Source organism: Periophthalmus magnuspinnatus, chromosome 11, assembly GCF_009829125.3.
Source record: "Periophthalmus magnuspinnatus isolate fPerMag1 chromosome 11, fPerMag1.2.pri, whole genome shotgun sequence".
Lineage (NCBI taxonomy): Eukaryota > Metazoa > Chordata > Actinopteri > Gobiiformes > Gobiidae > Periophthalmus > Periophthalmus magnuspinnatus.
Window position 1 is genome coordinate 8,712,499 of NC_047136.2, and position 13,666 is coordinate 8,726,164.

At 40.4% G+C, this 13,666-nt stretch overlaps 2 protein-coding genes across 2 annotated transcripts in view; one reads left to right on the forward strand and one right to left on the reverse strand.

Moving 5' to 3' along the window:
* The window catches only part of jarid2b (jumonji, AT rich interactive domain 2b), a 102,161-nt gene that overhangs the window by 59,719 nt on the left and 28,776 nt on the right, over positions 1 to 13,666 (reverse strand). The gene's annotated exons all lie outside the window — the stretch shown is intronic.
* rrm2b (ribonucleotide reductase M2 b) overlaps positions 12,141 to 13,666 on the forward strand; it is a 158,721-nt gene continuing 157,195 nt past the window's right edge. The window contains exon 1 of the mRNA XM_055225111.1: positions 12,141 to 12,145. The gene's annotated coding sequence lies outside the window, so the exon portion shown is untranslated. The remainder of the gene's footprint in view (positions 12,146 to 13,666) is intronic.

Genomic DNA, 13,666 nt, shown 5'->3' on the forward strand with positions numbered 1-13,666 from the left:
ATACTCACAGTAGTGCCATTTAATAAACCTGGGCTCATAAAACTAACTTGTCAACAGCGCCTTTTCACCATCTGAGAAGAGGGAATAAATAGCCCTTACAGCACATCTCATATGACAGAGGTAATATACTTCACCAAATGTGGCTATAGATTTTCCAGTTGACTTCCAGACGCATTCAACTGAAAGGAAAAGGTGACAAATCTACTTTTAAGGTGGTATTAAGCCATTTACTATTTGACTTTTCTACAAGATACACAGCCACAATAAGGCAACAGGAAACTTGGTCAAGCTGGCAGAAACTTGTATTTCAAATGGCGTCAGAACAAATTCATGCTTTTACTAGTGTTTTTTAAGAGATCACTTGTCAGGCGAGTGGGTATAACTTTCTGAGTTTCTTGGTAATGTTAATTAAATGTTTATTATTTTATGTTGAAAATTACTGTAAGAATAGCATTTGTAATCATCATTATGGTATTAAAATAGCTCTTAAGTACCAAGCATTAGTATTAAAATAATGTGAAAGTTTTGTATTGACACAAGAAAAGAGACTTCCCAATCAAAAGGAAATTATGATGTTACACTTGTTTTGGGTTTACAAAAAGTGAAACATTGAGTGTTTAGGGGCAAATAACATGAGAATTCATGAACAATATAAGAAACAAACTTCCTCAAAGCAGACCAAACGTGTCTAGTCCCAGTTTCAGTAGTACGCAGGCATGTCGCACCACAGAGCCCAAACAGGAGAGGGGACAGGAAGACAGAAACAGGAAGCAGTAACCTCATTAACCCTACGCCTGTCTGACAGGAAGTCCCTGTAGGCTACACTGGCCACAGGAGCACAGAGCAGCCCAGGCCCCCAGCTCCGTGGATTTATCAGTCTGCCCCACAATGCATCAGGACATTTGTATGGGCAGCCCTGTTTGAAGCTTCTGCCTGAGGGGGGCTTAAGAAACTAGCCCAGTTAGCCTTGAATAGTTGGGCTCCAGGATTACACCTGGATCCACCAAGGTAACACTGTAAACAAGCAGACAAGAAACTGAAATCACACATTTGTTGTAAAGAGTATTCACACAAAACAATGTGGTGACTCATCGCCTCAGGGTCTGAACTCAGACCTGTCACAATTAAGATAAGCCACTTTAAAGGAAATGCAATTATGTTTGCCATTTAAAAGCAAAATATGAAAATATAATGAGCTAAAAAAAACACACATCCAGGCAGAAAAGCAGATGTTAAAGTGGCTCTGTGCAACTTTCAAGGGGAGGAATGTCACTGCAAAAGTCCATTAAATTAGAAAATTAAAGCATATTTAAAACATTCTGGAGTTTATGCCATACTGTGGAATATTATGGCAAAAAGAACAACATTTCCATGGAGACAAGCAGAATTCCTTCCAAGTCAAGTAAGAGTCAGGTTTGTGGAGATGCAAGCCCACTCAAAATAATGTTGTTTATATGCATTTTTGTTGGCTAAAATGTTGCATGGTGGGAGCTTAGGGCTTTAAAATCAACAACCCAGTGAACTATTTGACCACAATTCTGGATAAACGGATTATAAAAGAACTGCATAGATACATAAAATAAAGAACTTGCCTGCCAAAAGAAAACATATCGGGAAAGCCTAATCGTGAATAAGACTGTAAACTGTTAAAAAATGCCATATTATCCTATTCTATTAAGTTTAAAATGTATAGAATGAATAACAGACCTATAGACTTAAAACCAATGCCAAGAACAAGCATAACATTAGGCACTAGTCATGATTAACGCATGAGAACTGAAAACAGAATTGCTGCAATGTGCTAATATTTAGGGCACACCACATTTTTACATAGCCAACCACAGACTGAATCACATGCTAATAGAATCTTGGAAACCATGGCAAGTTATTTTGGTATGAGATCTACACGATACCTCTTGGGCGAGTTGAATTTTTCTGAGCATTTCCTCCTGCTCCTTTACACATCCCCCCTGATTCATTTGGCTCTGTGAGATGTCTGTGGTCTTATTTGCAGCAGTGCAATGGACTGTGAAGTAACAAGCAACAAAGTAGCAGCACATTTTTATGATGACGCTTATAATAATAGTGTGAACCGTGGCTCTCCGCAGAAACATGTGGAAGTGATTACGAGCAAAGACAAACAGAGCAGGAGGTTTACACAGAGGTGACAGCGAGTGCTACTGTGAGGATCAAAACAGGGAGAACTACAGTTTGTTTATCTGGTTCACAAATACATATCACGTTTCCAGGTGAACATGGTCAGGAGTGATGAGGTCTACTCATTAGATCCTTGTCTAGAAGGCTGTGCGGTTATTCATTTCCAGTGATCGGTGATAAACTTGGGTCTAATTTGATTGACAGGTTTTCAGCCAATTAGTGAGTAGAATCAGTGGAGCAGTGCTGAGACTTTAGGGGAAGAGATTTGCGTTTTTGTGTTCAATGGCAATAATCAAAAGACTATATTGTTTATGTTCAAATGAATAGATAATCATTTTAATAAACACACAACTAACTTGCAGATCATGATAAATAATATATATATTTATGTTTTAGTACATGACAGATGGGAACATCATTTTGGGGATCAATATTCATCATGGGGCTTTTTTCTTATACTAGTGGTGACAATTTTTCTATGTTACGATGAGATCTGAGCTGAAGGTTGAGTTATGAAGTCTAAATCTGGTTAAATGTTGCATTCAGTTCTGATAATTCTGCTTTATGGTTTAGTTTCAATGTTATCGTCACCGTCTATATTTACTTCAGCAATGTAACGCACTTCAAAATGTGTTATCGTAGCTGCATAGTATTTACCACACAATTCACTACTATGCAATTCACTCACTGATGTAAAAATATACAATAGGTCAGCGCTGATCAGAATCTAAGAGATAAAATACAATGGAAACATTTCGCAACAATTTCCACACACTAACCCCTTGATATGATTTTAAGTTTAGCTCGACCAAACGAGTCCGTGCCCTGTGGTTGACAGAAAGGATGTGTTGTTTTAAACAGTCACACAGTTGCTTCAGTGTGGCAGGTCTGGGCTGGGTGCCGGGTTAGCGCTGGTTGGCATTAGCTTGGCCTGTGCAGCTGGTGGCAATATTAGCTGTGCGCTTGGCAGACGGCTGGTGGGACCACGAGGCAACAGACTCGACCCGGTGAGCCAGTGTCCCGGGATGCCCTCTGTTGGCCCTGCAGTCTAAGCTAATTTGCTCCCCATATCTAGCATGTGTTAGGATGAGCTTATAGACTTCTAAAAATGGTACAGCGCAGAAACAACCCGAGCTAAGTAAAGATAAAAACACAAAAAAAACATTGGCATATGGCATAATGATCTCATCATTGCAATAACACCTTGTTTGGCTCCATTCAGAATTTAATCTCTCAAATTAATTTACGTCAGTGTTTATGAAAAACTGCCAACTGTCAAATAAAATCACTCACAATCAGACATTTACAAATCAAATGTAAAGAACTAGAGCAACTTCCACATTTCAAATCAAGGCCATTTTGACAATACGGAGGCACAGTAGCAGTACAATTTTGGTTTTGTCATTTGAGTTGTATCCATCAATGGGCAATTTTGCTGGTTAGTTTGCAAAAGAAAACATCACAATGCCCCACATTATTATTTTATCGCCTTTTTCAGCAAAACGACCCAATTTCCAGCAGCGTGACTGGGGGCTGATGACAACAGTAGCTTGTAGAGCGCATGTAAGGTCAGGTCTCTCCCAGGCTGACAATCTCACTAACAAGCCTATGACAACTGCACCCGCAACACTGGACACATAACATCTATAGACTACAACAGCGCCAACTCCAAAACTGACTCTATACTTGAATACTGAACGATTCTTGGCAAATGTTACATAGTGTTGCATCGATTCTTGCAGTGGGCAATTTAAACAGAGTCAGCACTTAGACTGTGTGTGTGGGTTACCAATTATAAAAGATTTGGATGGATTCATGAAATAATTAGCATGAGTCAAAAGGCAAAATGCACCGCCTACATTCCACCTCGCCTTCACACCTCAAATCACAAGTGTATTAAACAGCCTCTGCCTCATGGTTTACATTCATCGAATATAAATTCCCAAAATACCTTACTACTTACTAATATACAAATTGTGTAACAAAAGTCATTACTGAAAAAGCTATAATTAACCTACTTTAATTGTTCGAGGTTCCACACAGTGCGTCATAACATGGCTAATTGTCTAATTTAACAAAGCAAATAATTACCCTGCTGGCTCCAGGTTGAGTCAGTTTGTTCATAGAAATATGATTGGATCGACAGGGTGAGAGCAGATGTAAGCAATCTTTTCAGCTCTTCAAAGGACTTAATGCTTGACATTTAGCACGATAATTTCCTGTTTATTTGCGTATAAATGCAATAACAGCAATAACACATTTTCACTGCAAATGGGGTATAGCTATATGTGAATGAGGTGCCGTGTCCTTGTTGATTAGCTGATTGTTGAATGCTTACACATGTGGAAGCCATAGTTACAGTAAATGGTAAATGGTCACATTTGTATATAGCAAAAGACACTCAAAACACTTTCCATCAAGATGTCAAGGTAAATGTCTTGCCCAAGGACACAACGATAGTATTCATCTGTGGGACAAACACTCTACCAACTGAGCTATTGTCGCTGGTCTAGTCCTTTCCACATCCTTTGACTACTTCTATAATGAACATATCACATTCTATTCTAGAGTTTACTGATTATTGCTTTAAAAATAACCATTATAGAACTTTTGTTGCAAATAAAAACATTTAAGGGAACCACACATTTAGAAAACGCTTTATGTGGAAATCCTCAAATAACACTCTTAACACCTGCTATTTATATCTGACTCAGAAACACAGGTGTGCAGGTGCAAATCTTACTCAAAACTGTAAACCATCTAGTAACATTAGTGAAAAGTCACACATTTTGTACCTCGCGCTTTAAGAACAGCCTAAATCCTCTCCACTTACTGCATTCAAAAGGCTAAGCTGGCGTCGGCAAAGTGCGAGACAAGCACAACGTTATAAATTTATACCCATTTACAGGGGATTGGAAAAAGCAACCTTTACAGCACAGCCTCTTATTCACACCAAGCGTCTCTCGGGCTGCAGCCAACATGCATTCTGTTTATTTAGCCTGACACCTTGGCCCAATTTAGACTCGAATGAGGGAAATTAAATCAGGCTTTGTGAAATCGCTGCACTTCCCAGAGCGAGTCGTGTCCATTAAATTGTCATTGTTGGGTAGCCATTTATGAGATACAGCAAAACAAATGTAGCGTTCAAAGAGGCATCGAGCCAGAGGACAGCAAGGAAATTATTGCAATTTTTGTGGATGTTGCATCACCTACCTGAACTTTTCATGAGGGTTAAGCTATAAGTCCGGTCATGATGCAAAGTTCTATAGGAAAAGTAAATATTACAAACTCTCAAAATATTGCATTCTTTGGTATTAAAAAAATTGGTGTTTTCTTCATGGTTTGAATGCATTGTGATAAAGATTGAAATACATTTTAAGTTTAGTTCATTCAAAGTCTAATTATCATTTCAAATTCATACATATTGTTTCATAAATAAAAATTAGATAGAAAGTGGACATAATACTACTGGCGCTTCACTTGAGGAGGTTTTTCACTTTAATCATTGCGATTGAACAGATTCTAATTTGCTTCAAGGTTCAAACCGACCACACCATAGACTCTAGCGAAAGGTCAAAGGTTAAAGGCAAGCAGGTGGACAGGACAGGGGTCATAGCCGTCCCCCGGCCGGACACATGAATGGGCGTCACCTTTGCTGCGCAGCTCAAAAGCACCTGTCAATCATAGCTCCTTCTTTAGCATGCGCTGATCTGTGCTGGCCCCAGGGACTCTACTGCTTATTTCTAGTGCAGCCTCTTTACCCCCAACCAGCAGCAGATAAGGGCCTCTTTACATGACAAAGTGCAGTGGAAGGCCTGGGCCACGGAGAGAGAAAAGGCTTCTTTCAGTTCCCTAAAGGAAGCAAATCCGCTCAGCACAAAAGCTTATGGTCACATGGTTCTAATTTAAAACTGAAAAGGTGAAATAGGAACTTTGTATTCCCTGACCTACAGCCGTATCAAGTATCTCTGCTCTGACTTGGACTAATGCTGTTTGGCTCTGATGTTCCTAAACCACAGCTTGTCTTCTATGATCTACACAATCTGTCACAACAAAACAAAACTGAGACACTCCCATCTATGCAGGAGGAAATAACCTCTTTTGCGTTCTTACTGAAGAAAATCAAGCAAATCTGGCTTATCTAGCGAATTCATGAAATTATAACTGTTCTTAACTAACTATGAGCACAAATATTACTTAAGAGTTGTCATTGGTGTAGTGGTTTTAAGCAAAATCAGGCAATCTGATGGCTAATATTAGTCTGTGTAATTAGTAGACTCCCAACTACTTCTTTCCAATTCAATGTCAATATCAAGAACCAATGTGAGGCAGTTGTCAGCACATAAAAAGGCACAAAGTGATACCTTTTGTTTCTTGGAGACTGAAAAATGTCCTGGCATGTGAAAGCAGAGGGATTTTGAATGAGATAAACAAGAAATAAGGGAAAAGCCTGGCTTCCATAAGAGCTGGCGAGCGAACAAGGCATCTGTTCCGACAACAACATAAAGCGAAATATATTAGTACGGGCAAAATTGGGGAGGATTTTAGTTTTGTTTCTGAGCCCGAGCCTACGATCGTGCCATCTGTCCGTGTGAGAGACATCGCAGGAGTCAGACAATTTATGCCAAGCAGAGAGAAGAAGAAGAAGAAGAAGAAGGAGAAGAGGAGGAAAGGGGAGCATAAAGGGGGGTCACAGGGGACTACTGAGGAGCGACAAGGAGGGGAGGAGAGGACAGGTAGTATTGTGTCTCAAGTTCCTCTTTCTATTCATGGTCTCTGGTTCCTTTTGGCCTCTGGGGTGGAGGTAACTAAAGAGGGTGTTAGAAATGTCTTGCCGCTCTGCTCCTGGGGTGTTCTCTGTAGACGGGAGTTTTGAATGGGAGAAGCAGGGAGGAAGGAATTTAATCAGCTTGCATCTGGAGAGGACAAGGCCTGAGAAATATCAAAGAACACATTTTTTCTTTTTATCTTGATTAAATAACGTGGTTGACTAAGACTCAATCAACTCATTAATCAACTTAACAGCTAAAAGAATCACAGCTCTGGAAAACCTGGTTATACAATGGAGAACTTTGATTGGCTTTTTGAAACAACACCTATAGGATTTACACATGTTCAAGACGAGACTGACAAACACCACAAGGGAACATATCAATCAAATTTATGAAAACAATAATTGCCCCTGCTGCCAGATGAGCGGGGCATTTCATTTACGAGGAGGTGAAGGTGCGATGACAAGTCGTCCCAGAGGCCTGTCGCCATTTCTCCTCCAGGGGAAGTTTGGAACACTCCCCCCTTCATGGAACACGCCATATTTCATGCACACTTTTCAAATGGGCGCAAATCTTCATCCATCACTGACAACAGGGCAAAATAAACAATCATACAATAGATCAATCACTGTCTGCTTAATGCTGCGCTGCGCCAATGCTCGCAAACAGGAGCGGGATGGAAATGAGAGTGTAAGTATTCCTTCATCGAAATATTGACCGAAAAAAACAACGAAGAGGATTTTATTGGACTATTATGACAAGAATACCTTTGAGAGCACAGACATTCAGAGGTTTTGGTAGAACATAACTAATTCTATTATCTTGCAATGGAAATACAGCTGCAAGATTAATCAAAGCAATTAGCAAATCACAATAGATGCTCTTAGTCATTCTAGACACGCGCACAACACACGTATATCATATCACTTTAATATCTGTAATTCATGTGTAGTTATTATAATGCAGGAACAAAGACTTACTTCATAATGAACAAAAAGTTTATTAAGAATGTTTAGACCTCAGCAGACATTAGCCAGATTAATATTCAAAAACTGACGGCTAATTGAGTTACTATGGTCAGAAATCTCATTCACTGAAATCCCGAGGCATAAAACACTAGGTCCATCGCACTCATCATCACTGCAGCATGATCCCATCTTTAATCAAAAGCTTATATCCAGGCTCTCCATCAATGTGTCTGCTTTACAACCAGAGTCTTGTGGCCTTGATCACCTGCCCCCCTCTCTTTCTCTCTCTTTCTCTCTCTCTCATCCAACACTTCATAAAGACCATTCATCCCTCCGCGCTTTCATCGGTTTATATCAGGGCCCTTGTTAATCCTCTTCTCTATACTGACCAGCTACCACTCTACTGGACTGGGACAAACTTCAAAGACACGCGCACGCAGAGATGGGAGTGGGTGGGCAGCTGTGTTGTGCTTGGCCTATAGCACAAAGTCTGTAGAGCACAAGAGCCCACACACTGACGCCGCTCCTCTTCAACTTCTATCAGTAGTTAAGCTCTCCATGAGTAACTATGGGGTCGGAGTAATCACTGTCGACAGAGAAACACGGGAAGAAGTGGCAGAACTTGGTGTTTGGTGAAGCAAAGCGTTGGCAGGGATTCACAATGGTAAAGATGTAATGTTCAGATCTTTACAATGGTTATCTTAGTACAGGGGGAAATGCTAAACATCACTTCAAAAAGTCCATCTAACTACACTGCTTAAAGATGTATATGTAACTTTTCTGGTGGAGAGTCCGCTACCTAGTTGTCTCCATGGAGATGTTATTCCTTACAGCAGGGGTGTCCAAACCTTTCTCATTAAGGGCCACATATATAAACACAGACAAAGTTGAGGGCCGACTGAGGGCCATAGACTGGTCACCAATACAGTGAATACTTCAAATCTGCGTTTTTATTACAAGTTAGACTGAACCACTAGACCTTTATTCATGCTTACATCCTCAATGGGACACATTAAATATTTGATATGGGCTTGTTAAAAGTAGATTTTCAGAAATGTACAATAAAAAGTACTGTTTAAAGTAATATGGGCCAATTCACCTGGAAGGTTGAGGGCCAAGAAAAATTGGTCTGAGAGACGCTTTTGGCCCCTGGGCTACAGTTTGGGCATGTCTGCCTTACAGTATTGGTTAAAATTTACTGTCTGCAAGGCCACCAGGCTGTGTAAAAGGTCAGATCTGTGGAAATACCAGCCTACACAGAAAGAATGCATGCTTTTTTCTTATGTCTGAGCAATAGAAAGACTTGTTAAGTGAATAAATGCAGGGCAGATAAGTATACTCCTATAATGTGTAACTTTACAAGGAAAGCCACATTATTTTCATGGAGACAAACTGATGACACACCACCCATCTGGAAAGTTACATAATGCACTTTAAATCTGATCAATTGTCAAATGTCTATGATTCACAGGACAGGTTTCCATATCTTAACCTTGCCTAACTCTTCTCTTTCAAACGCCTCCCATGGTAATTATATACGGGTTTTGACATGCTTAAATCCATACTAAGAATAACTATGGATACAGCTGGTCCACAGTATCATTGATGACAACCCATATTCTCAAACATTTAGGGGTCTTAAGTGTCTCCCATAAAGCACATTTGAGTTTACTGACATTATAATTATAAAGGCATCTTCAATATGTTACAGTCCAATAGCTCCAATTATATCTGCTACGCTAAGCACATACATCATCATAGAAATCCAATACCCGAGTCTCTGGTACCTAGCATGCTAAGCTAACGGCTGCCTGATATGCGCTGCTTGACACGGCAGGACCAGCGCAGCAGACAGGGGGCTTTGACAGACAGGCAGAGGCTAAAAGTGACAGTTGGTGTTGGAAATAGACTGGTGCACGCATCAAATAACACACATATACAGGGCCGATGACAGCTAAGGGAATCTGACATGGCCGCCACTGCCACTGGTAGATGTATGTTTATTTTATTAACCTGCCAGTGACGTGAAGAGAAGGGGGTGAGGCTATGGTGGGAAGAGAGAGAGACTGGAAGTTCCTGCATTGGCCCAAAACGCCTTATCTGATGTACCAGTTAGTGTGATAAAGTATATTTCTATGATTTGATTTTAAAGATTTTGAAAGCCTGGGGCAGCATTTTTCCCAGTGGGAGCATTTCAGACTTGACATTTTACTTTGTGTCTGGCTGTGACCTATATTGTGGCAAATCACTCTTTGTTACAATTGCAAATCAAGAACAAACAGTGAAAGAGGCAGCTTTAGTTTTCTGTCCATAATTATGAGAAAAAAAAGTAATGAGTCGTGAGTATTTGCTACCAAGTTATCAACTGACTGTGACTTTTGTGAAGATAAGAGGCAGGAATTCTTGCAGCACCTGTTCTTCCAGACACACATTTGCAAAATATGTCAGTTATTGCTACACTTTCACTTTAACTGCTGTGTACATGTGAGCTCTAGTACAAGTACTGTCAATTATTGGTGGAGAAATAATAACACAAGACTACAGACAGATCATTTCCTTGCGCATAAGCTTTAATAAATTAAATGGTTTCTCAAAAAAAAGCAGGAAGACTAAGGTCGTTTTCACATGGCCGCAAGTTAGGTCGAGCAGCGCTGGCGCCGAGAGCGGCGCCAGGGAAGCGAGCATGTGGGTGTGCATTCATGTTCAAAGCACACTGGAAATAAGTTTGGCGATCCGCTGGTGGTCGCTCACTTGGCTCATGCTGTTTGGGGTGAATGGTGCATGGTGTATGTGAACAAGACCAACCCAGGAGTAAAGTAAGAACTAAATGTGGTGTGCACTGGGGTCGGTCCAGAGAGCATCAACATGTGTGAAAACCACCTCAGTAACTTAGTCAACTGCCTTGATTGGAAAACCTATTATTCAACTCAAATTGAACCTGGCTTTGTTTAAAATACTTGAAAATGGAGGATAAATTGACTCTCCACCGTGCAAGTGAAGAGGTTGAAATCTCAAGTTAGTCATTTATTCTGAAGGCAGTTCTGAGTACATACTTTGAGTGTCCCTTTGCTATTTAAAATTGCACTAACTTTAAAGAAGTTAGTTTAAATAACACTCTTCTACAGCTTCTAATTGATACTGTGCAGGTGATATCATCAAAATTCTCTGAGGTGTGAGGCTAACTGTAAGCACTGCTCTGTCTGAGGCTTGTTAGACTTTAATCTGAGCTTCATTTCAACATAATGTCACCAAAAAGAACTGACTTAGTTGGAACTACAATAGGTGAGATGGTTTGTGCTGTTAAACAAGTATCTCACACATAAAATTACAGTCGCAAGCTAGCTAGTATTAGCCAACAGTTTTTCAGTTTGTCACTCTCACCTTTTTTGTTGAAAATCAAACACCTCAACAGGACAATGAAAGCTCATATTGATCACAGGCTCCTGAAAATGTGTTGTTTAAATCAATTTTGTATTTTTTCTTGAGTTAATAGGCCACCTTACATGTCGTCATAGTGACTGCTGAACATTCCACCATGTAGATACATGTAGAACCCCCCCCCCCCCAACGTGATGTCACTGCAAAGTATCAATAGATTGATGCAGTTTAATAAAACTCACAGCCGCTCCCTGACCCGATGCGCCTGTCATACGGCCGCTGCAGTCAGAATAACACAGGGCTTTAAGAAGGTCTCAGGCTGGAGCTACTGCCACACACAGATGCACAACAGCAGCGCACGGACGGACGAGGGCAGGCAGCAGACGTGCACGAGGCAGCGGTGTGTATGTAAAAGAGCGTACACGTGAAGGCGAGCGTGCACGTGGAGCAGTGTGCTTTGTGTGTGGCTCAGCTGTTGCTCTTGGCGGAGGTTTACCACAGCACAGTGACACCCTGTCCACATGTCCCCATTACTCCTATAGTCGTAAAGCACATAGGAAGGGATATAAGGGGCCTTTCACTGTGGAAATACAACACAACAGGTTAACCAATCTGGGGCCAGCTCCAGCAGAATATTGTTTTATTTACCAAAACTTACGCTGGAACAACAGTGAAGTTAAATGGTGTACAGCAAACGTTTTTATTTGAAGATACACAGACTGAAAAGTAGCCCTGTCACAATAACACATTTTGAAGATGACCAAACTAAAGCAATGAATGATCTCCAAAAAGTATTCTAAATGTACAATATTACAGAATACAACACTCACTAAGTAGTTAGCTTGCATCTATAATGAGTCAAAGAAGTTCATAATTCAAACGTCTACAGCTCAAATCTAGAACAGAAAAATAGCCAAACTTTTCCCACGAGTGCAAAGAAAAATTACACATAATAAATACTTCCCTCCAAAAATGACTGTTCCGTCCATCTTGTAGTGAGCGATAAGTCGATATAGTGACAAGCCTCCTGAGAAGATCTGAACAAGCCATATTAGGTTATAAATGTTTGTATGATGTTTGTTAGTCAGTCGCTGTGTAACTGTAACTCCCAATTCAACAGAAGGCGTATTTTTTTCCCAGATTGCTCAAATTACACAATGCTATGGAGGTTGTGAGATTTTTCTATAACAAGATGCTGAGTCAAAAGAGTCCTTCACCGCTGCCGGGCTGAGAGCATTAAAACTGTCTTTCCATCTGCGTCTAGCACCTTTTCCTACAAATAAGGTGGCATCAGTCTAAGTAGCTTTAATTGTGCCCAATGTGCCATTTAAACCAAAGCTTGTCTTTTTTTACACGACTTGTGATTTACAGAGCCCCCATAAAACGTGCCATTTCATTTAAGCTGGTGTTCTGTTAGCAAACGCTGGCAATCGCTTTCCTATATTAGCACAGTGAGAAGCCTTTGACGGTTTTATTTCTTTGGATTGAAAAAAAGAGGAGGGGTGGGCGTGCTAGAGGGGGGAGAGAGAGAGGGTGGGGGTGAAGGAAATACAACAGCATAATTGCACGCCACTAACAATGAATGTGAATTTGGCTTTTGTCCTAGTTTAAAATCAGAGCTGAAATGTGGCAAAGAGGTTAGAATTACTGTGTAAAATTATATGACATGTGTTTAATATTAAACTAATGTATTTTTCATTTTGTTTATGGAGCTGTCAAGTCAGCTTAGGATAAGTTAAAATGGTAAGGCGATGACGTCTTCCAAGTTCCTCAGTGAATATAGAATAAAGACCAAGAATAATTTTAAAACCATTAAAATATCCAAAATAAAATAAATTTATCCCGTGTATTCTTACATTTACAGGTTTATAGGCCATTTTAGTGGTCATTAAAGAAGTTGTCTTAGAGGCAGTTTGTAGTAGCAGCAGTAATAAAAAAGCAATACTAAAACTGACAGACTTGGAGAACTATAACAAACCCAGTTATGCAAAGAAAAAGATCATGCAACAACAACAAAAAATGTGACGTTAAGTAAATTTCACAATGACATAAGTGAATATGACATCTGCTGCTCTGAGCATCTCCAGCTTGTGCCCCAGTGTCACAGTTTTATACGCTATAAAAGAGGTGGCAATTGAGCATTACACTGACAATTCAAAAGCCATTACAACCTCTGTTTGTACGTGGCCCAATTAGCAGAGTGTTAAACCCACAGCTCCAGCGCACTCCAGCCGGGCCCAAGCCAGAGACACTTTTTTGCCAAATAACAAATGCTTGTTCAATTACCCTCACCTGCCAAAAAGCGCTCATAAATATTGCTGTAGGCAGACTGGGCTGGCCCGGGAGCTGCCTCGGGCTCTTGGGCCAAAATATGCTTTCGGCCTTCGGAGC